The sequence below is a fragment of the Coffea eugenioides genome, chromosome 3 (assembly GCF_003713205.1).
Source record: "Coffea eugenioides isolate CCC68of chromosome 3, Ceug_1.0, whole genome shotgun sequence".
NCBI classification, from domain to species: domain Eukaryota; kingdom Viridiplantae; phylum Streptophyta; class Magnoliopsida; order Gentianales; family Rubiaceae; genus Coffea; species Coffea eugenioides.
In genome coordinates this window covers 35,338,973-35,366,298 of record NC_040037.1, presented here as the reverse complement: position 1 = coordinate 35,366,298, position 27,326 = coordinate 35,338,973, and the positions used below count along the sequence as shown (strand labels likewise).

General features: G+C 34.5%; 1 pseudogene; it reads right to left on the bottom strand.

Moving 5' to 3' along the window:
* The window catches only part of LOC113766489, a 36,656-nt pseudogene extending 11,005 nt beyond the window's left edge, over positions 1 to 25,651 (bottom strand).
* Positions 25,652 to 27,326: the final 1,675 nt, after the last annotated feature.

Below are 27,326 nucleotides of genomic sequence, written 5' to 3'. Positions count from 1 at the left end.
CAAATTGAAATAGAAACGTAATTCAAATAAAGTAATAAATTCAAAGTCTAAATATGCATTCGTAGTGTGGCTCTGATACCACTTCTACCCAGGTATGTCTAAAACTTGCAATAATCATAAATATAAGGACTTACAAGATATTGAGTGACGAACGGAAGCTTTGAGCAAAGTATAAGATAATTCTTCTTATTCAAACTTTTCTTTTGAAACACTAGACAAGAGCTTGAATACAAGAGTTGTTTGGAGTAGGTGAAAGTAGGTTGGAATTAGGTGAGAGTAGATGAGAGGTTTGCACTGAAGATTTCAAACTGTTTTTTCTCCGTTGCTAATTTCTCTGTGTTTGAATCTATTTATAGGGCGATATCCCTCTGCATTTCATCTGAATTTGAATTTCATTTCCTTTTCTTGAATGATGGCCGACATCTTTTTTCAAAAGTCATTTGGGTCTTGTCCGCAAGGTCCACCAAAAGGATCAAAGGTGGATTCAGAGGATCCAGCTGACTCTTCAATTTTGGCAGTTTCTTCTTTTTTATCCTGCTTTTGTAAATAATTCAAATATTCTTTCAACATCTCGGGATTCTGCATCATTTGCTTTATTAAAAAGTTGCTTGCAATTTCCTCGGATGCCATATCTGTCATTTTCTCTTTATCTTTCTTTGGAGTGGTTGGCAAATGCGTAGTTGTTGGAATAGTGGTGGCTTGTCTTTGTTACGTATCAAACTCTAGAAAATTCATGCTCGCTCTTTTGGTGTTACAAAAGAAGCAACTAAAACTTTGGAATTCGCATTTGAGTCTAAAAGACGAGGAAGACATTTCGAGTGGTCACTACTTTCATTTTTCCAAGGGTACGAGTTTCGGTCAAATTTCACCTTATATACCTCTGCGAAAGAAGACTCGAATACCATAGACAATGCAAGTTCAATTCGACCTCAAATCTTCGGTCAAGTCGCGAGTACACACGCCTAACCTTCGAGTGAAAATTCGGGTAGCATGTCCTTTGTATTTAGCTATTTTCCTGCCATTTATGGCTTCATTATTTTCCTCAACTCAGCTCAAATTCACACATAAGAAATCTTAACACAATAGCCCTTCAATTAGGCTCAATGTCATCCAAACACAAGGCAGTTCTAGCAAGTAAGCTTCACTTGGAAATTCGAAAATGGTGGCTAAAAGCTAAGTACAAGTCTTGACCGCTTTAATTAAGGTAACTTGTTAAAATCATAAAACTTTGAGGAAAGGAGAGATACATTAGCGAGAGAAGTTCAATAGGGATACATTTGAAGTCAAGGAAGTGAAAAAATCAAGGTAAGAGGTTGGAAGTAGGCCGTCCGAGGTTTTAAAGTCAAGAAACCCGTTTCTATGCTTCAGGAATCTACTGAGATGAATAGTAGCAGTAAACTTTAAAAATTCGCAACTTGAGTTCCATAAGTCGAAAAATTATGAAAGTTATATTGAAGATACCTTTCAGAGATTCAAATCACAAATAGGCCAAATATTCAATCAAAGTCAAAAATTCATTTTCCTGAAGAAACAGGACATTCAAGCAGGATAGCCTACTTTGAGGAGTCACGGACAGTAGTACACATGGAGGAAAAATATGACATTGTTACAGAATAAAGGCCCATGAGTCTAGTTTCAAATGCCACTGATGGTACCTCAATCGGATTTTTCTACACCAAGATATAAGCATTTTACTGAGATTGGTCATTGAAATCCGAAAATCTGGAAACTCATTTTTCACTTGTGAAAAACTCCTTTTTCTCTTTTAAAACCACAAGACTTTTATTCAAACCACCCATACACTTAAGTATGACATTCATACCAGCAATTTTAACATAATTTAAGCATCAAATTTCAACAAAAACCAAAGGTGAAGCTCGGTTCTTCCTCTCCCCATTTCGGACAATTTCAAGCTTTCACAAGAGTTACTTCAACTTTATTGCTGCCAATCTACCTCTAAGCCAGCAATTTGCTACCAAGATCAAAGACAACATGCTATATATCATACTAAACAAGAAATATAACATTTATAGCATGACTTCCTAGTGGAAACTCCTCAAAAATTCACACTAAAAAGCTGTAAATTGAGCTCATGTTTCTCCCTCGGTCAAATCTGGAAATTTCATTTTAGCAACCACCAGCTCACATGGATGCTATATTTACACCAAGCTTCATCTATCAAAAGGGATTCAAGGATTCCCTAGCAACTTGCAGCAAAACAAGAGCCAAAATCTAGAAAACAAAAGGTCATTCCTAGTTCAATCCAAGCTGGAAAATTTTCAGCAATAAAGCAAGTCTCTACAACCTATTTCTACCTCAACCCAACCTCAACCAAACATACATCAAAAGCCCTCTAAAGTATGTGAAAGAAATTGAAGTTCCAAGTCATGTTACCTTTAAAACAAACTAGAAGTTAACTCCCCTGTTTTGGTCCTTCTACTCGATCAAGCAAGCTGGAAATGGAAGTAAGACACAAGCTTCCTTTCAATTTTCTCTCTCTGGTTCCTCTTGGCTGAAGTGGAAGCAAAACAAGAGAAATTTCTTTGTTTTCTCTCAATCTTCTCTCGGTTGGAAGGTTGGAGCAGGAGACAACCTTTTCCTCTCAACTCTCTCTACTCTCTCTCGGCTAAAGTGGGACAAAACAAGAGACCAGTCTTGCTTGTTTTGTTTTCTTTCTCACGGTGGTTAAACTCAAAAAAGAAACAAGAGGATGTGACGCCCCCACTTCTCCCAAGGCCGAATCCAAGGGTATCCGCGGAACGCCTGCCCAACTCTCACCAGGACTCGATACAATTCAATTCAAATTTAAGGATAACAACCAAATAATAAAAGTCGAAGCAAGGAAAAGTCGTTTGCTTAAATAAATATTCAAATCTTACAACACAAGTTCTCAAAAGTACATCACTTTCCCCACAAATACAATCACTAGAAGTTGGCTAATCAAATACAACTCAAAATACTAATCAAAAGTGATCAAACCGGCTTCTCCACAAATTCTTTTAATTCGAAACTCCTGTTAAGGAAAACAAAGCTAATGGGGTGAGCTGACGCTCAATGAGGCCAAGAAAACATGCAAACACATAGTTCACATAAGCATGGCATTTGTACGAGAATTAAAATAAGAAAGTTCAAGTAATTCGTAAATAATAATAACACACATTCAATAAGGATACAGGAGCTCTCAGGAGCTAGATTTCACTTCCTTTGCCGAAGCTCGATAAAATACTTCCCTGTGATGACACTCCGTCAACCGGGTAGGTATTAAGTCCGTAGAACTCCACTTACTCTTCAATCCCGTTCACCGTTACACCCCCTGTCTCGAGCCCGCTTTTCAGCTATAAAAGGCGATACTACTCGAGTATGCCAAGTGAGATCTCTCAAATAGATCAAGCTTATGATATTCTCATAGCTCACCAAGCTTCACGACCAAGCCCATGCCGGCTCTAGTCGTAAGGTCGGCCGATGAGTTTGGGACTCCCCCAAATTACTATTATGAGTCGATAAAATTCACTCCAATCGATATATGCAACCATAGTATAATTTACTATTGTAGTACTTCACTTATTTCACTTAGCAAATTATAAGCCGATGAGATTCACTCCAATCGACATATTCAACCACAATTATAAATTCAAGTATAAGCAACTTAATTATATAATCAATTAAAAGAGAACTAGTGCAATAAAGTACATACTCGACTCGATAATTGTAAATCACTTAATCAATAAGAAGCAAATCACATAATTGACAAGAAGTAATTCACGTACTTAACAACAAATCATGCACGTGACACTCACCAATTCAAAATAAGTGAATAAGTGCAAATAAGATCTTTAGTAGTCGGCTCTGAGATTCTCTTCAAGATCCTCTTGAGCACCTGAAGAAATACCAATTAACTATCACTCACAAATACCTCGTCAAATAAGGAAGAATGTACACTTGTGTAATACTAAGACAATGTCTTAAAAGAGGTTTAATCTCTCAAAAATCGAGATTCAAAAGTGAGGATTTAAAGTCACAAAAGAAACTTGCATCTTCCATGAAAATGAGTTTAAAACGGAATATCAATATTGAAAGACAATGAAAAGTTCTCAAAAACTCATTTCCCAAGAAATCATGAATTTTCAACTTTGCGCGATAAACTTGGTAAGATCAGATCTTGAGTTTGGCATGTCCAAAAATGGAAAAATTTACACCATTGGAAACTAAATTCAAAGTACTAAAAGTTCCTAGAAGATACTTTTCCAAGATTCTAAACGGAAAGCATTCATTTTTCAGCTCAAATTTGCTGATTGAAACAACCAAGACAGAATCAGTCTTGGTTTTCGACAATATTTGGAAATTTGAAAAAATTCACAGAAAGTGAACCAGCCTTTGAAATTCGAGATCCAGGCCGAAGACAAGGTATTAGGCCGTAGGAGGGGTGCTGGAGTTATGCGCCCTTTATTAGCATACAAATCTGCAAACACCCCTTTGTCACAGGATCGGACCAACGGGTGCGCCTGGGGGATTGTTAAGGGGGGCTTCTCTATTACTCAACCAAAGCTTTCGAAAGGAAGCCCACAAGACGGGAGAGGAACTACCCCCCTCGTTTCGCTCTCCCCCTCTGGGGGACTGTGACCATCTTTGAAAGTCTAGCCCAAAATAAGAGTTCCAAACAAGGTTTCAGACACAACAAACGGAACTAAATTCGGAATTTTGAGCAACAAGATATCACAGCCTAAAGTCGGAAATTGTAACCCTTTGAATCTATTTTCCAACCGTCCTACCCAACCAAGCCCTTTGCTAGCTCGAATAGTCCGTTGAACAGAGGGTTTTGGGGCTCAGTTCAGCCAATGTGATAAAGTACACACATGGCTTGTATAAATTGTAGATATTGCGCACTGCTCACTATACAAATAATACTTCCATATATTCAATGCAGACGACTGTGGTAACCTTTAGGCCAAACATTTTTTTTAAACAAATAAAACGAAAAAGAATGGTCTGGAACCCAAATTAAAGCCCAAGTCGAGCAAAAAGACCTTATGGTGAAATTTTTCAAAAAAGAAAAAGGAATTAGGAGAATGGGATAAGGTATGAATATTTTAAAAAACTTTTATTACAAGTAAACCCTTTTGTCATGTACTGGAAGAATCAAATGAAATTCACCCCATCCTACACTTGTAGATATCTAAATTTGAATAATCCCTAGCTAATCATTTCTTCTTCTCTAGCAATCAATAAATAAGAAAGAGAAAGGGTGAGAAAACTCAAGTAAGGAAGGAAAAGTAAGGACTCATCCATCGTAGTTGTGAAGCAAGAAGAGGGTTTTTTCAAATTTAATAATTTAATTTAATGATTAATTGTATGGTTCTTCAAGAATACATCTAGGTAACCCTATTAACTTGTTTAGATAGAATTATAAAATGTTATTGCATGTGTCATTATTAATTTATTGCTAGAAATATTGAAGAAAAACAACTGAAAAAAAGTAGTAGAAAATAAAAGGAAAATAGAAAACTTTGTCTGACTAGCAAGACTAGTCAGCCATGGTGACTTACTAACAACCTAAGTCCATCGAAGAAGCTTGAGAAAGATAGCTACAAGTGGCTACCAAGCAGTAGCATTGTGCATGTCGCAAAGTTGCAACTACAACAAAACCTTTATAAATTAATAACCTTGGAACCATGCAAATTTTATTAATTTAAAGAGATATTAATTTATGGAGCGTAGTTTCAATTTAAAGAAACACTCACTTAACCAATTAAAATTTTACTTTTTTTTATAAAGATAAGAATTATTCTATTAATAAAAGGAGACTAAATTCTAAGAAATATAAACTGATCCATATCTACTTAATTTGCAAGTAAAATATAATTTTATACATGTCTCCAATGTATGTATGCAACTAATATTTTCTATTACTAAGAGGTCAAAAAGGCTTTCTTTTGATTAAATCCATACAATAAATCAGATTAATAATATTATGTATATAAATGATAAGGAAATATTCTTATAATAATCAAATACAAAATTATGTATAAATCAGATTAATAATATTATGTATACAAATAATTAGGAAGTATTCTTATAATAATCAAATACAAATTTTTTTTACTTATCTTATTATTAAACTATGGCTTCCCATCTAAAAGGTGTTCATAAACCAACAATAGACTCGTATTTTATGATATATTATTTTAGTGAATTATTAGTTTATGAGATGAATGGGACCAAAGTGTTATCTAAGGTTTTCTAAAAAATATACTATCTTACTATTTTGTCTAAATTATAAATTTAGCTCATTAGCCCAAGTTGAGACCCGAGAAAATTGTTATTTAATGGAGGTTATTAATTTATCGAGTATTAATTTATAGAGATTTTACTGTACTCATGGCCAAAGAAAAGGATTTTGCACCTTTATTACTCACTATTACTCCTCTGGGATGGTGGTGAAAGTGATGAGTAAAGAAATTTTTGAAAATTTCATAAAAGCTAATTATATACTTAATTTAGAAAATTCATAACATACTGTAGAAATATCTAAATTGAACGCTATTTATTTTAGATAAATCTATACTGAGAATACCACCTTTAATTTTAATGATCAAATAAAGTCTATGTGAATTATATGAGTTTTGCAATGAGGTCAAATTGTTCACATTTTTTTCAATGACAGATTGACTTTCAAACCCAACAATCAGTAATAGTTTGAAGGATTTCGAGAATGTTTCTCATAAAATTTTTAAAATCTTAAATGTAATTTTGATGCGAATTAGATTCTCTAAGGACCGCTTGAGAAGAAACGAGTCGATCAGATAGCGAAAGAATCTATCTTGACCAGGTTATCGATACAAAGATGGAAAACCCTTACGACCCTTCTAATCCCCGAGATTGCGAACAATCTTGATATTATCTCAACCCACAAACTAACGGGTTAGCGAACCAAATGTGTTGGTAGAATGGCGCCACAATTCAACGTGGTCTTGAATTGATAAGTCAAAACTTGAACAAAGGAGACATAAACTCACTTTGTATCAAGGGATGTTCCCAAGGAACAAGAAAAGAGAAAAACTTTCAATTTTTTATTCATCTTATAATTGTCTTACAATTGAATAGAAAAGACCTATTTATAACTAAAAACTAAACAACTAAGACTAATCCAATTTGGATAAGGATTTAGTCACTTATTTCCCTAACTACTTTTGAATGGCTCAAATAGCTCACATAGCTTGCCATATTTATTCATAATAATGACTAACTAACCAACTAAACAAGAAAAATCAAACAAAACTAAAGAAACTAAAAACATGAAGATCAAATAGCTAGCGCTTCAGCCCCTCTACGACTTTATGTATTCCAATAGAGTTTTGAACATCATGGATTGAATTGAAAAAACTTTCAAGTATCTTGGCACGAGCTAGTGATGGTCCCACTGCTCATATCATTCCCCTCCTCTTGAAAGTGATTCGTCCTTGAATCGAAATTTGACCAAAAGAAATACACAAGTGTAGCAATAATGGAGGACCTTTAGTATTGTGAAGGGGGATGGAAGTGGTAATGGAAATAAACTGGAAATTTTCCTTTTTTCCCACACAATTAAGGATTGGGAATAATAGTTTTGATAGACTCCCAAAGATGCTAGGAATTGGACAACAACGAAAAGTTGTGCACAATGGGAAAAGGAAAGTCACGAACTTACTAATCCTAAATAAACTACGAATTGGAAACCCTAGGCACTCTTCTACCACTTAACCACAAATTGATACCAAAAAAGAAAAAGCAAACACAACAAATACAATCTGATTTTTTTTTTAAAATTCGGATGAATAGTGACTCGGATGAATAGTACACTATAGTAGATATGAACAATAAGCTACAGTAGCCCCGTGAACAATACCCGAAAATTTTTTCCCCCTTTTAACAACTCGACACAAGGTTACGACTTCACTTGGAAGAAATTTAATTGGGAGTTATACTCTTGAAAAACCTGTTTTCAAGAATGTAATCACACTAAGAAATTCTAACCTCGATCAATAAACGGAATAGGTTAGACTCAACTGATAAAATCAAGAAAACAAGAATAATTTTTTAAAAAAAATAAAAAGGTGACTAGGGTTTTGGTAGAAAAAAATAGGAAAAATAAGAAAAGAAAAAGGATATTAACCAGGATCAAGAGCTGAAGCTCTAATACCAGATGATGCGAATTCAATTCTCCAAGGACCGCTCGAGAAGAAACGAATCGATCAGGCAGCGGAAGGATCTATCTTGACTAAGTTATTGATACAAAGATGGAAAAACCTTACGACCCCTCTAATCCCCGAGATTGCGAACAATCTTGATATTATCTCAACCCACAAATTAACGGATTAGCGAACCAAAAGTGTTTGTAGAATGGTGCTACAATTCAACGTGGTCTTGAATTGATAAGGCAAAACTTGAACAAAGGAGACATAACTCACTTTGTATCGAGGAATGCTCCCAAGGAACAAGAAAAGAGAAAAACTCTGAATTTTTTATTCATCTCATAATTGTCTTACAATTGAATAGAAAAGACCTATTTATAACTAAAAACTAAACAACTAAGACTAATCTAATTTGGATAAGGATTTAGTCACTTATTTAGTCACTAAGACTAATCCAATTTGGATGAGGATTTAGTCACTTATTTCCCTAACTACTTTTGAATGGCTCAAATAGCTCACATAGCTGGCCATATTTATTCATAATAATGACTAACCAACTAAACAAGAAAAATCAAACAAAACAAAAGAAACTAAAAATATGAAGATCAAATAGCTAGCGCTCCAGCCCCTCTATGACTTTATGTATTCCAATAAAGTCTTGAACATCATGGATTGAATTGAAAAAACCTTCAACTATCTTGGCACAAGCTAGTGATGGTCCCACTGCTCGTTTCAAATTTTTTCTAGTATCCTTTGATTTTGAAAACAAGTTTTTGACCCCAAGTTATGATTGATTTACTAAGGGTATACCAGTTTACAAATTTTCTACTTGTATCTTAAATCATGCTTTTGAAGTAAAAAATTTCTAAAGGCTAGTGTAAATAGCATGAGACATCTTAGGAACATTTTATACTTGGTAAAAAAAGTTGGAAAAAAACTGCTTTTCTAATTTTTACATGCTCAAAAGTTGGTTTAGAGTGATGTTTTAAGTACAGTGCAAAGTTGGAAAAATTTGTCAATCTATTGCGTGCATCATAATAATGAAAGATTGTAGAGGTTACTCTAGGGTAACTAAATTAAGGTTACAGAAATATGGATGATAGTAATTGATGGATGATTTGTGTGAATATAAGGTTTATTGTATGTTCAAAGGAAAACTGAATTTTAAGGATTGGCTATTGAAGCGAGGTGAGCAGTGTTTTCTATCTTTAATTTTCTAAATGATAATTGAATACAATGATTTATAGAAATAAAGTATGTTTCGATGTTACTCCTATAAGCAGTCCTTGTTATTAATGATTTTCTAAATCTTTTCAAACATTACAAATGTAAGTAAGAAGAGCTATCATTCAACTGTATGTTTTCTGAAATGGCGTATTTTAGTATGCAATATTGGGTCTTGTGTGGGTCATTTTTATTATTGTTTCCCATTGTATGAAACTTGAAGTGAGTATTTTATTTTCAAATGTTAAAGCATGAATAACATGACCGCATGAATTGCTAATGGCTCAATTATGAACATACCAGTGACAGCAAACCATAGTCACCTTGGAAATTGGATAACTAAATAATTATGCATTGTGAACCTACCTAGTTTCTTGACAGCCCTCTTATTGGGGTTTATATGTTAGGCTGAGTACTCCAATCTTTAAGGCTTCATTGTTAATTGATCCATATATGTGAAAAATTATGCTTATTGTAAAGAGTAAAGATTGGCTTATTGGCTTATTGTACCACCCACTTTCTAAAGAAATACGCTATGAATAATACATTGCATGTGATTGTATGTGAACATATATGTTATTGAGAAATGATTCATTGATGAAAAAGTATACGTATGCAGAGCATCTTAGTCCAAAAGTGTAGCCCAGGATAGTTGCTAAGTAATTTGGTCCGATCACCCCATATTACTCATAGTTTTTGCAGATTTAGATGAGTACAAATTAGTTGAGGATAGTCCAAGTAAGGATTGAGGTGAATGAAGGATGCACGTATTTGTAGTATTTGATGATTATTATTTAAAGACTTATCTATTTATAGCATCTTTTATAATAAAGGTCTGATTTATGTCACTAGAACAAGTAGTATTTGTTGGATCCTTAATCCAACATTGGATTTCTACGTGAATGATTATGGGTTGCAAACTGTCAAATAAGGTTAAGTCCAATTAAAGTGATCAAATATGGTTTGGACTTAATGTATCTAATAGGATGTGGACCTTTAATGTGTAGAAACTTAAGGGCTCCTATTTCTATGATGGGCTGAAATAGGGCTCCAAAAGGTAACAAGAATGTTACCTATAAATAGGGTTATGGTCCCCAGGTCACACGTATCTTTTTGTCGTATTTTCTAGTACCACAATATACAGCCCTTTCCTGATATCCCATCATCAGGAAAGATATTAGAGAGATACTAAAGGGCTCTCTCAAGGATCAGTAAATACGTGTTGACCTAGAAGGCCACCCCAAAATCTCTAGGGATTCAAGCACCAGTTTGTCAACATAAATCAAGGTACGCTTCCGCTATTTTATCGTTTATTTATTTCTTAATAATCGCCTTATAGATCTTGGATTTAACAGGTGATGGTTTTCACCAACGGTTAAATTTAGATAACCGCACTAACAAGTGGTATCAGAGCCCATATGGTTGATTATTAGGAAATAATTTGGATTTAGTATTTTTTATCTTTAAAACCAATTATGTATGATGGTTATGAAGAATCGGCCAACGAGATATTTGTTGAAACTATGATTGTTCAACTTTTCGTTACAATATACGGCTTTGTTATTCGGTTTCGGGTTTCATGCTTTATTATTCATGCTTCGGGTTTCACAATATATGACTGTTCAACATTGATTCATAGTTTACAGAATGTGCGTGGGTTCTACCTGAGCCAAGCTTGACTTGGCGAATTGTTAATTGATATTCTAGCCATAGAATTATGTTGCAAAAGTCATGACAGGGCCCACATGTTACACAGTTTGATATCATGCCTCTGCCGTACTTGCTGTAGTTCCGATTGATTCATTGTTTTGGTTTCATAAAATTCAAGTGGGATCCGCATGCTTTGATGATGTAAGCCAACTTGTCTTCTGGTTTCGGAATGTCATACATCCTTTTCCCCACTTTGAAGATTAAAATTGACTTGTTTCCTTGTTCCAAAACCAATATGTATATATTTATGTTAAGGAAATTAGGTTTTCTTTAATTTAAGGGAGCCCTAATAAAGTTAATAAGACATTTAAGTCCTATAAAGTCCATATATTAGACCCATTAAATATATATATATTTTTTTTATATAAAGTAACTGTGGACTTCAAGAAAATTTGGGACTTAAATGATAAAATTGGTTCAATTATGGATATGGACTTTTAATCCAATAAGTCTTGATCCAATTGATTGGTTTGACTAGATTTAACTAATTTGACCATGTTTTGATCAGAATTGACCAAAGTTGATTTTGATCAAAATTTTTGTTTAATTTGGATAATTTTAAATTTGAATATTGGTATTAATATATATTTTTTGAAATAAATTAATTGAAATAATATGCCACCAAAGTGACCTCTATTATGGAAATTAATTTATTTTAAAATATAATTAGTTGGGTACTTGTAATTTTATGAATATTGATCGGCCCAAAGGAAGGTCAATATTTAATGAAATTACATGTGCAGTTGTGATAATAAATACGTGATAATTATTTGGATTTACATGTGATTTATAAATTGGCGGCCCAAAGAAAATTTTATTTTTTGACATGTTATTATTATCAATATTTATTATTGCACCAAGATATCACTTAGAAATTAATATTTTTTGTCCAAAGACAAAATATTAATGGAACATCGGTATCTTGAGATGGGATTATCTTTATTTAAATTTATTATTGCTTTGGTTTATGTGAGCATATTTTAATTATTTAATATTTTCTGTTCAGTTGCTAATGATCTTACGAATATTACCTTCAACATCAATAATATTCCTATGTTGAATGGCACAAAATTTCAAATCTTGGAAAGAAAACCTCTTGATAGTACTTGGAGTAATGGATCTCGACCTTGCGTTAAGGGATGATTCTCCCCCACCTCTTACAGATCAAAGTACCTTTGAAGAAAAGAGAAATAATAAGAGGTGGGAGAGATCGAATCGCTTGTGTCTAATGATCATTAAAAAGGCCGTTCCAGAAGCATTCAGGGGAACAATGTCAGAAACGATTGTAACCGCTAAAGAGTTCCTTCAGGACATTGAAAAAAGGTTTGTCAAGAACGAAAAGGCTGAAATTAGTACGCTCTTGACATGCCTAGTTTCAATGAAATATAGTGATAAAGACAATATCAGAGAATACATCATGGAGATGTCTCATCTTGCTTCGAAACTAAATGCACTTAAGTTGAAACTCTCTGAAGAGTTACTAGTGCATTTGATTTTAATATCTCTTCTTACACAGTTTAGCCTGTTTAAGGTGAGTTATAACTGTCAAAAGAAGACTTGGTCTCTAAATGAATTCATCTCGCACTGTGTAGAGGAAGAGGTACGGTTGAAGCCAGAGCAGACAGAAAGTGCCCATCTGGTGTCAACCACTAATAATAAAAACAAGGGACTTAAGAGAAAGAAAGAAAAAGGAGCTGCAAGTACAGCGGCACAAAAGAAACAACAAAAGAAATCAAATGATCAGGGAAAGAATAGTTGTTTCTTCTGTGGAACTGAAAGGCATCAAAAGAAGCATTGCACCAACTATCACGCTTGGCGTGCTAAGAAAAGTATGCTTCTTAATTTGGTTTGTTCCGAGGTTAATTTAACTTCGGTACCTAGACACACATGGTGGTTAGATTCTAGTGCAACAACTCACATCAGTGTGTCTATGCAGGGTTGCCTGAATTGTCGAAAGTCTAATGATAATGAAAGATATATCTACGTGGGCGATGGCAAAACAATTCAAGTTGAGGCAATTAGAGTTTTTAGATTCTTGTTAAAAATCAGGTTTTATTTGGATCTCTATGAGACATTTGTTGTACCGTCTTTTAAACGAAATTTAATTTCTATTTTTGCTTTGGACAAATTTGGTTATTTTTGTTCATTTGGAAATGAAAAAATTTGAATTGTTTCATGATTCAAAATTGGTTAGTTCTGGTTCTTAATGCATTACGATAATCTATATTTAATTGATACGATTGCCTCATTTAATGAATCTCTGCATTTGAGTATTAGAGGAGTAAAGAGAAAATTAACCAATGAGAATTCAGCTGCATTATGGCACAAGAGATTGGGACATATCTCCAAACGGAGAATGGAAAGGCTTGTGTTAAATGAAATTCTCGACCCCTTAAATTTTACAGATTTTAATGATTGTATTAACTGTATAAAGGGGAAACAAACTAATAAAAGGAAATTTGAAACCAATAGATCCTCAGACGTCATAGAACTTATACATACAAATATTTGTGGACCATTTCCTACATTTGCTTGGAATGGTCAACAATATTTTATAACGTTCATAGACGATTTTTCAAGATATGGCTACATATATCTCATTTCTAAAAAGTCACAGTCACTGGACGTGTTCAAAAATTTTAAGACTGAAGTTGAGAATCAACTCAATAAAAGAATTAAAAGCGTCAGATCTAACCGTGGTAGTGAATACTATGGTAGATATGACGGTTCAGGTGAACAACGTCTAGGACCATTTGCTAAATACCTAGAGGAATGCGGTATCGTCCCACAGTACACTATGCCGGGTTCACCCACTATGAATGGTGTAGCTACAAGACGAAATAGAACACTTAAAGACATGGTAAGGAGTATGATATGTCATTCTACCTTACCAGAGTCACTCTGGGGTGAAACACTTAAGATTGCAGCATATATTTTTAATAGAATTCCAACTAAAGCAACTATCAAAACCCCTTATGAGCTTTGGACAGGGAAAAAGTCCAGTTTAAAGCATATGCATGTTTGGGGGTGTCCAGCTGAGGTAAGGCCTTACAGGTCAAATGAAAAAAAACTGGACTAAAAAACAGTTAGTTGTTATTTTATTGGATACTCTGAAAGATCCAAATGTTACAAGTTTTATGATTCCACAACTAAATTAATTTTTGAGACAGGAAATGCCCCGTTCTTTGAGGATGTCGAGTTTGGGGAAGAAAATACAGTAAGGGACATTGTCTTTAAAGAAAAATATATTAATATTCTCACAGGTGTCATTGATCTTGTTCAGGATCCTATTCCTGAACAAGATCATGACATGACAAATCAAGACAATATCGAAGAACAAACTGTTATAGAAGTTCAAACTCTCCCTCTCCAAAAACCAGTGCCATTAAGAAGATCCACTAGAGAAAGGAAAAGTGCAGTGCCAGATGATTACATTATTTTTCTCCAAGAACATGAGGATGACATTGGATTGATGGAAGATGATCCAATCAACTTCTGTCAAGCCATGAAAAGTTTAAATTCTCAAAAGTGGATCGATGCCATGAATGAGGAGATTAAATCCATGAAGGACAATGATGTTTGAAATCTTGTCCCATTGCCAGAAGGTGCAAAATTCATTGGTTGTAAATGGATATTTAAAATCAAGAGAGATTCGAAAGGTAATGTGGAAAGATACAAAGCTCATCTTGTTGCTAAGAGATTTACACAAAAAGAAGGTATCGACTATAAAGAAACCTTCTCTTCGGTCTCTTCAAATGACTCTTTTAGAATTATCATGGCACTAGTGGCGCATTTCGATCTTGAGTTACATCAAATGGATGTAAAGACAGCGTTTCTCAATGGTAACATTGATGAGACGATTTATATGGTGCAACCAGAAAACTTTGTATCAGGAGATTCAAAGAATATGGTTTGCAAACTTAAAAATTCATCTATGGGCTCAAACAAGCGTCTCGACAATGGTATTTCAATTTTCATCAAGTGATTATCTCATTTGGTTTTGAGATGAATTTAGTAGATGATTGCATATACCATAAGTTCTGTGGGAGCAAGTATATTTTTCTGGTATTGTATGTTGATGACATTTTACTTGCCAGCAACGATATTGGTCTATTGCATGAAATCAAGAAATTTCTGACTAAGAATTTTGAGATAAAGATCTTGGTGATGCATCTTTTGTGCTAGGTATACAAATACACCGAAATCAATCTTAGGGTATTTTAGGACTATCACAAAAGAGCTATATCGAAAAGGTTCTCAAAAGATATGGCATGCAAAATTGTAAATCAGGTGACAGTCTCGTGGCTAAAGGAGAAAAATTTAGTCTTGAGCAGTGTCCTAAGAATGCTTTTGACAAAAAAAGAGATGCAAAAGATTCCTTATACGTCAGCAGTAGGGAGTCTAATGTATATTCAAGTATGTACGCGTTCGGATATTGCGTACATTACTGGAATGTTGGGTAGATATTTAAGTAATCTAGGATTAGATCATTGGAAAGCAACCAAATGGGTCTTACGGTATTTACAGAAAATAAAAGATTGCATGCTCACATATCGAAAGTCAGATGAGTTAGAGATCGTTGGGTATATTGATTCCGATTGTGCTGGATGCCAAGATACTATGAAGTCAACGTCAGGCTATGTGTACTTGTTGGTTGGAGGTGCTATATCTTGGAAGAGTGCTAAACAGTCCCTCATAGCATCTTCCACTATGACTGCAGAGTTTATAACTTGTTATGAGGTATCCAACCAAGGAATCTGGCTGCGAAATTTTGTCACAGGGTTACGTGTAGTAGATAGTATTGAACGACCATTCAAATTATTTTGTAACAATAAATCAGCAGTCTTATATTCCAATAATAACAGGAGCTCGACGAAATCTAAACATATAGATATCAAATTCTTGGCTGTTAAAGAAAGAGTACAGAGTGGACAGCTAGCGATAGAGCATATCGGAACAAACTCCATGGTTGTGGATCCGCTTACTAAGGGATTGCCACCCAAAATGTTTCAAGAGCATACTGCTCGTATGGGTGTCATATTGATAAATGATGTACAGTTTTAGTGGGAGATTGATATTTTAAATGCTCTTATGATACGTTTCAGTTATTAAGGATTTAAGGATATTTTATGCATAAATAAAGTTTGGATTTATTTACACTCTGACTCTAGTTTGGTTTGATCTCATAAAATTTAAGGTGGACCAGTTGGAAATAGGCATATTTTGATCACATTGCATGAAATTCCTATACTACACATCCATATCATGATTCATGTCATTCAATTGCATCGATATATGTGACCATTGATGGGTCGAATTACGAAATTGTGACAAAGGCCGCTTTGATCCTATATTGGTATGATTGATGGACCGAATTGGCTACAGATACATTGTGACAATGACAGTAAAGTTGAGCTCATACGGTTAATTGCAAAACATAATTATAAGGTTACACATATAATCCAAGTGGGAGATTGTTGGATTCTTAATCCAACATTGGATTTATATGTGAATAATTATGGGTTGCAAACTGTCAAATAAGGTTAAATCCAATTAAAATGATCAAATATGGTTTGGACTTAATGTATCTAATAGGATGTGGGCCTTTAATGTGTAGAAACTTAAAAGCTCCTATTTCTATGATGGGCTGAAATAGGGTTCTAAAAGGTAACAAGAATGTTACCTATAAATAGGGTTATGGTCTCCAGGTCACACGTATCTTTTTGTCGTATTTTCTAGTACCACAATATACAGCCATTTCCTGATATTCCATCGTCAAGAAAGATACCAGAGAGATACTAAAGGGCTCTCTCAAGAATCAGTAAATACGTGTTGACCTGGAAGGCCACCCCAAAATCTCTAGGGATTCAAGCACCAGTTTGTCAACATGAATCAAGGTACGCTTCCGCTATTTTATTGTTTATTTATTTCTTAATAATCGCCATATAGATCTTGGATTTAACAGGTGATGGTTTTCACCAATGGTTAAATTTAGATAACCGTCCTAACAGTATTATGCTTCTGTTAAGTGACAAGTTCATAAAATGTAAAACATAGTGAAAGCATAATACTACTTGTTCTAGTGGCTTGTATTCACCACTTATTACATCATATGAAAGATGCTACAATTAGATAAATATTTAAATATTAATCATCAATAACTACTAAAGCATTCTTGCATCCATCATTCAACTTAATGGTCACTTCGGCAATCCTCAATCAGCCCGTACTCATCTAAATTTACAAAAACAATGAGTAACAAGGGGTGAGCACCTTCAATATATTATTTGTAGCACCTTTCTTTAGATATTGAGTAGTTCAAAAGTCATGTAATTTGCATAAGCTAGTAAACCAATAAGTCAAATTGCAATCTTTACAATAAGAAAACTTCTTCACACATATGGTTCAATTAATGACACAAGTCTTAATCAAATCACTCAGTATTCAGCCTGACATACGAATCCCACTAGAAGGGCTGCCAAGAAGCTATTTAGGTTCACAAGATCCAATAAGCATAATTATCTAATTAGCCGATTCTCAAGGTAGACTATAGTTCACTGATGTCAGCAAATACATGATTGGCACCATTAACAATTCATGTAATTATGCAATTTATACTTTAGCATTTGAAAATCAATAATTCATTTCAATATTCATACTATAGAAAACAATAGCAACAATGATTTACATACGGTTCAATTTCGTGTACTAAAATACGTCAATTGAGAAACCATGCATTTGCAAGACAACTCTTCTTGTGCACATTTATAAGTTTTGAAAACATTAAGAAAATTATCAGTAACAGGGATACTTGTAGAAGTAACCTTGAAACATGATTTATTTCTATTAATGGTTGCATTCAAATATCATTTAGAAAAATAAAAAATATTAAAGACTACTCACCTTTCATCAAAATTCAATCTTTAAACTTTGATTTTCCTTAAAACTTGCAATATACCCTATATTCGTATAAATCATCATCAGTTACTACCATCAATACTTTTAGAACTTAACTTAATTACCCTAGAGTAATTCCTATAATCTTCAGTTACTATGATGCATGCAATACGTTGACAAGCTTTTTCATCTTTGCACTTTACTTAAAAATATCACTTTCAACCAATATCAGAGGATGTAAAAATTGGAAAGCACCCTTACCTTACCCTTTGTTCGGTATGAAATGTCCCTTAGGAATCTCAGGCAATTTACACAAGGTTTTAGGGGCTCTTGACTTCAAAAGCATGGCTTAAGATGCAGTAGAAAATTTGTAGACTAATATACTCTCAGTAAACTAACCATAACTTGGGATTGAAAACCACGTTTTCAAAATCTGAATATATTGTTAGAAACTACATTCAAATTCTAGAACTTTTGTGAAGAAACCATTCTCAAAATCTTTCAATCCATCATTGATATTCGAGGTTGAAAGTCAATTCATTGTCAAAAATAGACTGACAATTTGACATTCTTTCAGAAGTCACCTTAATTCATACAGATCTTGTGACTATTAAATTTTTTTCAAAAGCACTAATCTCAGTCTAGTTTCATATAAAATAAACGGCATTTAATTAGTTGTTTCTATAATAAGTTATGAATTTCCAAAGTTAGACTTATAATAAACTTTTACAAAAAAATTCCAATAAATTGCACCTTTTACAAACCTCTTTCCTTTTTCTTCAATTCACAATCTAACGTGGCTACCAGTACCCACCACCTTCATCACCAGCCGAGATAAGCAGCAGTGATCAGCAATTGCCCTCCCAAGCTTTCCCGGCAACCTTAGTCCAGTGAGTCACCAGGCTAGTTGGTCTTGCCCATTGGCAATGGTTTCCTTTTTCCCTTATATTTTCCACAATTTTTTTTCCTATTCCTTTTCTACATGCAAAAACTAGTTCTTGTTTTGAAGAAAACATGCAATATTGCAGCCATAAATCAAACATGATACACACAATAACATTCCATAATTCTTTCTAAGCAAGATCATAAGTTACCTATGTCTATTCTTGAAGCAACTATACAATTAATTATTAAATCAAATTCTTAATTTGAAGAAATCACTGTACTTCTAGGTTATGATCTCCTCTTCTTGTTCTACTATTAGACTTAGATGAATCTTCCTTGCTTGACTTTTCCCTCCTTTTCTTCCTTTTGTTTATCATTTGCCAGCGAAGAAGAAATAATAGTGAGGGATTATTCTTGCCTAGGGTATTTATGAGTATACTTCCTTTTGTTTATCATTTGCTAGTGAAGAAGAAATAATAGTGAGGGATTGTTCTTGCCTAGGGTATTTATGAGCATACGTTGGGTGAATTTCCTTTGATTTTACTAACATGAGACAAAGGATTTATTGTAACAAAAACCTTCTAGATTATTTAAGCCTTATCCCATCATCTTTTCTTTTCTTTTTTTTTTTTCTTCAAAAAATCCATAAGTGCCTTCTTAGCTGACTTGGGCCTTAGTTTGGGGTTCAGGCCTTTTTTTTTTTTAACAAAAATTTGTTTTAGCCCTAATGCCTTTTTCCCTTTTTCTTTAATCGATAATCTGAGTCCAATTTAAACAAACAATTCAAAGCTTAGATTAATTACAGATTAATAAAAATGCTGGTCATAATAGAATCCATTTGAATGAAGATGGTAAGCCAAGGACCCAGAAACTCTCTTTCTATCCGTTGGAAAGAGTTGACCAGCTCATACAGAACTTCAAATGGAACAAAGTGGCTCTGAGCCAAATCATGTGTAGAAAGGATGTGGAGAACATTATGCAATTCCCCATTAGCATCATAAACTTTTTTGGAACCGGTGCAAGAATGGGATCTATTTTGTAAGATCAGCATATAACGCAGCCCAGAAGACGAGGAAAAGAAGTTAAAACAGAATGTAAATGTGGGTGAACCTAGGATGAAAGGACAGAGCTTCAAGATATGCAGCTTCTTATAGAAGCCTAATATCAAACATAAGATCAAAGTTATTTATTTGGAAATATCTTCAGCAGATCCTCCCAGTCAAACGCTGTAATCCATAGCAGAATTAGGCAAGCAACCTAATCTGTCAAGGATGCGGGGAAGGTAAAAGAATCAATTGAGCATGCTCTTATTCTTGGCCCTGGTGCTGAAGCAATATGGGAATGCTCTCCAGTTATCCGGGATGGACCAGGAGAGCAAAGAGACAATTTTTGGGTATGGTGGAAGAAGCTGAAAAGGAGAAACAAGCGGAAGAGAGAACTCAGACGCATAGCAATCACAACAAACATTCTGTGGCAAATTTTATTAGCAAGAAGATCAATTTTAAAACTGGCAGATGAATGCTATGATTTATGAAATGAAGATGATGCAGCAAGTTATCACTGAGTAGTCAAAATTTGAAGATTTGAAAATAAAAAAGATGGAATTATATTATGCGGCTCAGTAGACGACAGTGAGGGAAACCATCGGAATCTTCCCCCCATAAATAACATTAAAATCAATGTAGCTTCAAAGAGCCACACTGGCAAAGGAAAATCGGGTAGGGCAGTTGCAAGAAACGGGAGAGGTGAGATAATTACTGCCTGGACAATCACTGGCCATATCGGGAGGAAAAAGGTGCAGATGAAGTCAGCTAAGGCAATCAAATTAAGCCTCACCAGAGTTCTAGAGGAAGGATTGCAGAATGTAATCATTGAAGCAGATCACAAGCATGTTATTGACAAACTACTGAGGCACGATAGAGTTCTCCTATTTGAGTAAAAGTTCATGCATGAAGTCATAGAGTTGCTTTGTTTGCAACAGAACTAGGAAAGAAAATTAGATGGAAGAATTATCTTCCCGCGGTTAGTTGAACAACCACAAGTAGACCTTGGGCAGTTGCCTACCACCTTACTACTAATAAAATAATGATTCCATTAATATCTAAAAAAATATTTATAATAATTTAAAGAAAATACCCAAAAAAAGAGAATCTATAGGATGGATTCATATAAGTTCCATCCAAATGATTATCATGTCTACATTGAGAGAAGGGCCAAATACTCCTATAAATCTTGGTATAATAGATAATAGAATAAAGAATAGGGAAAAAAACTTCCCTTTGTATTTTTAGAGGATATCTTAAATATCAAAAGTTAATATTTAATTTGATAGAACACTTTCCTTAATACAAGATTTTAAAAGAAAGAATTTCCTTTTCAATGGAAATAGACCATATTTTATTACATATATGATTTCTTATGCCTTATCAAATCCTCATCGTACTGGAGACTTTTCCAAAACTGAATTCATAGAAAAAAATATATCCTCCTCTCCCTAAATTATTTTCCGAAGTAGGAAAAATATATCCTCCAAAATTACTAATATAGAATATAGAATTAAATGAGAAATTTAATTTAGATATAAGTCAAAAACCCCTACTACATAAACCAAATACATTTTTACCAATATCATCTTATACACTGTAAAGTTATTTACACTCTGTTAAAACAACGTTCACGTTTTGGTCAAAAAACAAGAAGAATGTAAATCACTTCTTCAATAAGAAAAATCAGGGTAAAATAAACTTGAAACAGTACGCAGCCAATACATAATATAAACTTCTCCAATGGGCAACTCTTTTGCACTATAGGAACTGGAACTTCACAGACCTTACAGAAAATGTTGCAAATTTTGGGAGATTTACATTACATTACAAGGCACATGCAGCATCTATCAAGAGTTGATACAACTTAGGGAATTTTTCAGTAGCTAAAAGAGTTCATATTGTAAAATGGTATTCGCATTAATCCAACAGCAATGACCTTTACAAGGAACTTAGTCAGCCTAGCGAGTTCAAAATTGCCAAATTGCCTAATGAAGTCATAATTAGTGATTACAAGCTGAAACTATCACCGTGCAAGGATCTAATACAGGGCAGGAATATTTTAAAATGATCCTTGCTTAAATTAAATCGAATAATTCACCTTTCATTCCACTCAAGGTAAGAATGCCAGCGCATATGCCACTAAGCTGGCAGCAACTATCTCAAGGTAGCTGGCTGTGGTGACGAGCTTCATCCAGCTCTGAGGATTGTGAAATTCAAGGTAGCACAAAGGACGACATGGTTGAAAGATGCTACATATCTTCAAACAACGTTGAGTAACCTTCGGTTTGGCTGAAGAAAAACAAGATCCAACCACCAAGTCAACCCAAAGCAAGAAGAAATTTCCAAGACAAGATCATGAGCTGTATTAGTACATCAAGAAAAAATGAATAGACCTAATGAAAATGTAGGATCGTGGCAGGGGATACGGGCAGCTTAAGAGAAAAGGCTGTGTATTGTTTCTGGTTTTAGTTAACCCTTTAATCAATCTGAACAGAGGCGTAAAAGCATGACAACCAGATGCATATTGCATAAAACATGGCACCGAGTTATGTATTAAAAAAAAGAAGAAGAAGAAGAAAAAGGGAACAGATAAAACAGCTACTTGGTAAAGAAGAAAGTATACGTAATGCATTCACTAGAAATTGTCAACTGACATAATTTAACTTAACATGTAGCCAATTAATTTTGCACTGAGAACTGACAATCCAAAAGAAATTGAACAGGTTTTGGAACCAGGAGGGTTGCAGCCTTATTCAAATTAATGATTATTAGGTGAGGAAACTTTCCGGACAGCCCCTAAACTATTGTCTCTGTACGGTTTTGGCCCCTCAACTACAAATTGTTACAAATAAGCACTTGAAAAAAAAAATACTTAGTTTAAGGACTTCCATCAATTTTGGCCATTAGAGGTGATGGAATTAGTGCAAAACCGACCAAACAAAAAAATTAACCCACCAAAACAACCTAAAAGGCCTCGTTGACTGATTATTTCATCAAATAAGGGTTAAAGAAGGTGGAAAATCAAAAAAGCGTAAGAAACATTAAATTCCATGTTATTAGTTGACTTAATATAGTTGGTTTCTTAACCAAATGGTGGGTTGGTTTTTATGTTTGGTCAGTTTCAGCCTTAATTCCATTACATTTAACCCCCAAAAATTGACGGAAATCCTTAAACTAAGTTTTTTTTTTGTTCAAGGGTTTATTTGTGACAATTTATAGTTAAGGGGACAAAACCGTGCAAAGTGGATAGTTTAGGGGCCTGCCAGAAAGTTTCCTCTAATCAGGTCCAAGCCCATGCTAGGATTCAAATAGTCAATTTCCTTGGCTGCCTAAGCTGCTGCTATTTCCAGGTGCAATCAAAGTTGGGATTACACATCATAATGGTTTAAGGTACAATGGTCCAAAATATCATCTAACATCAAGCAAAAAGTTACAAGCAGGCAATGGCTATTATCCATTTCCACCAATATTAAAATAAGTTTTAGTTCTAGCATTGAGAAACACCAGCACATAGCATAGCAATAGATGACAACAAAGTCATGAGATAATTAAGAAATAACTTTTTCACAAGGTCGCTAAATAAAGGTACAGTCTTAAGGCATGAAAGTTAAGATTATTTGCATCCAATTAAAAAACCAGAAGAGACATAGTGACCAATGACACATAAAACTGTGCACAAAAGAATATACAGCAAGATTACTGCTCTTCATATTGTTATTAAAATTATGATAAACGGAGGCACAGAATGCATGCACACTCAACAGTTCATCTTCAACACACAGATATATAATACTGGAAGTAAAAGCTTTGCTAGTGAAAAACGGTACTTACATATGTATTTTCAACCTCTTCAAGAAATTTCTCAGGGTACTCAATATAGGTAAGACAATCTTTCTTCACTGTAGCTATAAGTTCTTTTTCGCCAGATTTTTCAAGGTTCTTTATCAAGATCCTGAATATTAGCTCGTCAGGAATACAACCTGATCCCTTCATTGATTCATATGACTCCATTGCCTTTTCTATCATTTTGACACGGAAATATGCTCCAATCATCTCAGTGTATGTTCTGCTGTCAGGCCTTAGGCCTTCTTTCTCTATCTCACCAAAAAGCTGTTCAGCCATTTCAATGTTGCTACTCTTTCCCAACACCAGGACCATGTCACTGAAAATAGATATATCCGGTTCATACCAAACTTCTTTTCTAGCAAAATTAAATACCTGAGTCCTGATTGCTTTTCAGATAATGCACACTTAAAAGGGAAAAAAATCAAGCCAAGATAAGGAGACATTTTAGGTTGAACTTTGGGACTGTTAAACGTAAACTATTTCTCTAAAAGCACAACTTTTACCATATGCCATGGCAGCTAGAGAGAGCTGAAGTGCCATTTCATTCAAAGTTTTCATTATGCAACTATAAAATAAAAATGCACTAAAGTCAAGTACAACCACCCAGTGAACAGATGATAGACAATGACCTGTAGTGTTTGTTATAAAAAGACATTCCTTGTTTTCAAACTGCAATCAGAAGACACTAATGTAACAAAAGAAACGCATTTAGCATGAATAGACGCAAAGTATTGTGTCAAAAAGCATGAATGACTTGCGTGGGAACATGAGTCTACCTTAACAAAGAAACTTTACATGATATTACCATATTGTACAATCCCCACAATTTTCAATGTTAGCTAAAGTCCATCTCTAAACTTACAAACATCTCTTATGTCTTCAATCTAATGAGATCAGGAAGTCAGGCAAACCTCTCGTTTTAGATTTTCAACTGCTCTTCACTAAAAAAATTGGTATAGGCATAATTCTACTTTTACTAGGAGGCTTTCCAGAAACCATCTACCACAGAGGTGGATAGGAACTGATTCTGTTACGTATTAAGACAAAATTCACAAATGACTTCACCTTGACTTTTACACTACATCCTTCATGCAAGTCTCACAGACTAAAAAACTAAAATTAAAATTACAATCATGTTCACTTGATTTCTCATCTTCATCTTGACAATATCAGCACACAATTAACTGCAATCACAATATTCAGACCATCATCCTAACAATATGAGTTATATAGTTAACTTATTAATATCTGTCAAACTTCCCAACATCATTAAAACCTGGTTCAAATAAGACATCCATAATTAAAAACATCATCAAAATAACCAATTATCACTGCATATACATGGGACACATAACTGACGCAAAAAATTTCAAACATAAATTCTGAAATTTAAAATGCTCAAAGCTCAGAAACTATTAAGAAACTGGCTATTTTTTTTTTTCATTTTATCTCTTTTCCTTCTCCCAATCCTTTGGTCACAGAAAATACTATTTTTTTGTTCCAAAACAAAAGACAATGCCCACAAAATTAAGTCTTTCTTCAACCCTTCAATTCTTTTCTCATCAAATTCCACAATCACTTTACAAAATCCAATCAATCCCACGAAACCAAAACAGTCACGACCAGATATATATACATTTACCTGAAGGGCTATTTCTACTTCGTTTTGCCTTTGCAGCTCGGATAAAGTATCCAACAAGTCAGCCTTCAGGAGTCTGCTGATTCTATTGGCAAAGACCTCTGCTAATTTGTCTGGAGATTTGCTAATTTCAAAGATTGGACAGCTTGTATGGTTTCTGGAGACAACACCCTTGACCTCCATATTGGTTTTCTTGGTCCAATCTTTCTCAACCCACATGTAATTGATGGGGACATGGCAGATTGGGAAAAGAGGTATCGAAGTTTCGGTGCAAACCCGCTTGAGGAATGCTCAATTTTAGTGAATCCATAAAAGAAATACGGCAGGTGGAACAGAGAGAAACAAATTGGTTTCACCTTTTTACTTTCTTTCTTTCTTTCTCTAGTATTGCTATTGTATTTCGCCGTTGTTAAGCTATTTCTTTTTCTAGTATTGCTATTGTTTTACAAAAGATTTCCCTTTGCAGTACCTGGATTTCAAAATCCTACTTGCTAGTAGATTTGGCTGTGACATTATCCCCCAAAACTGTTTGGCTAGCATAGCATCATTAAAACTCTCTGTCTCTAAATCCTAGTCTCCATTTCCTTTTTACGTCTGATAGTTTCCTCCAGCTAACCCAATGCACCTTCTTACCTTTGTCTCCCTCACCTCACCAGAATTTTGCTATTCCACTACTAATCTCTCTACATAACCCCTTTGGTAGCTTGCAGCAGTTCATTGCATAAGCCGGCATGGTCATTGCTACTGACTTGAGTAGCACTTCTTTCCTTGCTGGACTAAGCAGCCTTTCCTTCCAGTGGTTCAGTTTCCTTGCGATCTTTTCCTTGATATATTTGAAGACTGTACTCTTTGATCTCCCAATCACCATAGGCAGTCCCAAGGATTGACTCTTCTTTACTTGTTTCATTCCCCCCATTACCTATAGGATCTGTTGTCTTACTTCCTCCCTCATATTCTTGCTGAAAAAGATTGAGGATTTATCAGCATTGATCACTTGGCCAGCAGCCTTTCCATAATCCTCTATCACCTGTACTACTGATTTTGCTTCCTGCATACTTGCTTTACAATAAATTAGAGAGTCGTCTGCAAAGAAGAGATGGGTAGGGCCTTTTTGAACAATTTTCATACCTGAAATTTGGTGTTATCCTTATCCAAGTTTAGGAGACTGGTAAAACCTTCTGTACAAATTAAAAAGAAGTATGGGGATAGGAGGTCTCCTTGTCTTATTCCTCTGGTGGGTCTAATATAGCCTCTTTTCTCCCCATTTATGTTCATACTATACGAAACAATAGTTATGCATTTCATAATCCATTTGATCCACTGCATACAAAAACCCATTTTTTCAATGATCTTGGCTAATAAGCCCCATTCTACATGATCATAGGCTTTTGACATGTCCAATTTTATTGCCATGTAAAATTCTTTTCCATTTCTTTTTCTGTTTAACCAGTGGATGTATTCATGAGCCATAAGGACATTGTCAATGATTTATTGTCCAGGCACAAAAGCTGATTGATTTTGGTTTATACATTGTCTCAGTATAGGTTTTAGTCTATTAACTAGTATCTTACTGATGATCTTATAAGACACATTGCACAGATTGATAGGCCTAAGCTGAGACACAAAAATTGGGTGCTCTACTTTAGGGATCAGGGAAATGAGAAATTTTACCAGAGTGAAAGAAACTTAGGAGAGCTCTTATCACATCATTTTTGATGATATTCCAAAATCTTTGGAAAAAGAAAGGGGACATACCGTCAGGTCCTAATGCTTTATTTGGATGCATGGAGAACACTGCTTCTTTTATCTCAGCTTTAGATATTGATCTGATCAGTCTCCTGTTCATTTGGTTAGAGACAATCTGTGGAACGTTCCTCAAAAGCTCACCCTCTCCTCTTGGATTTGAAGTAG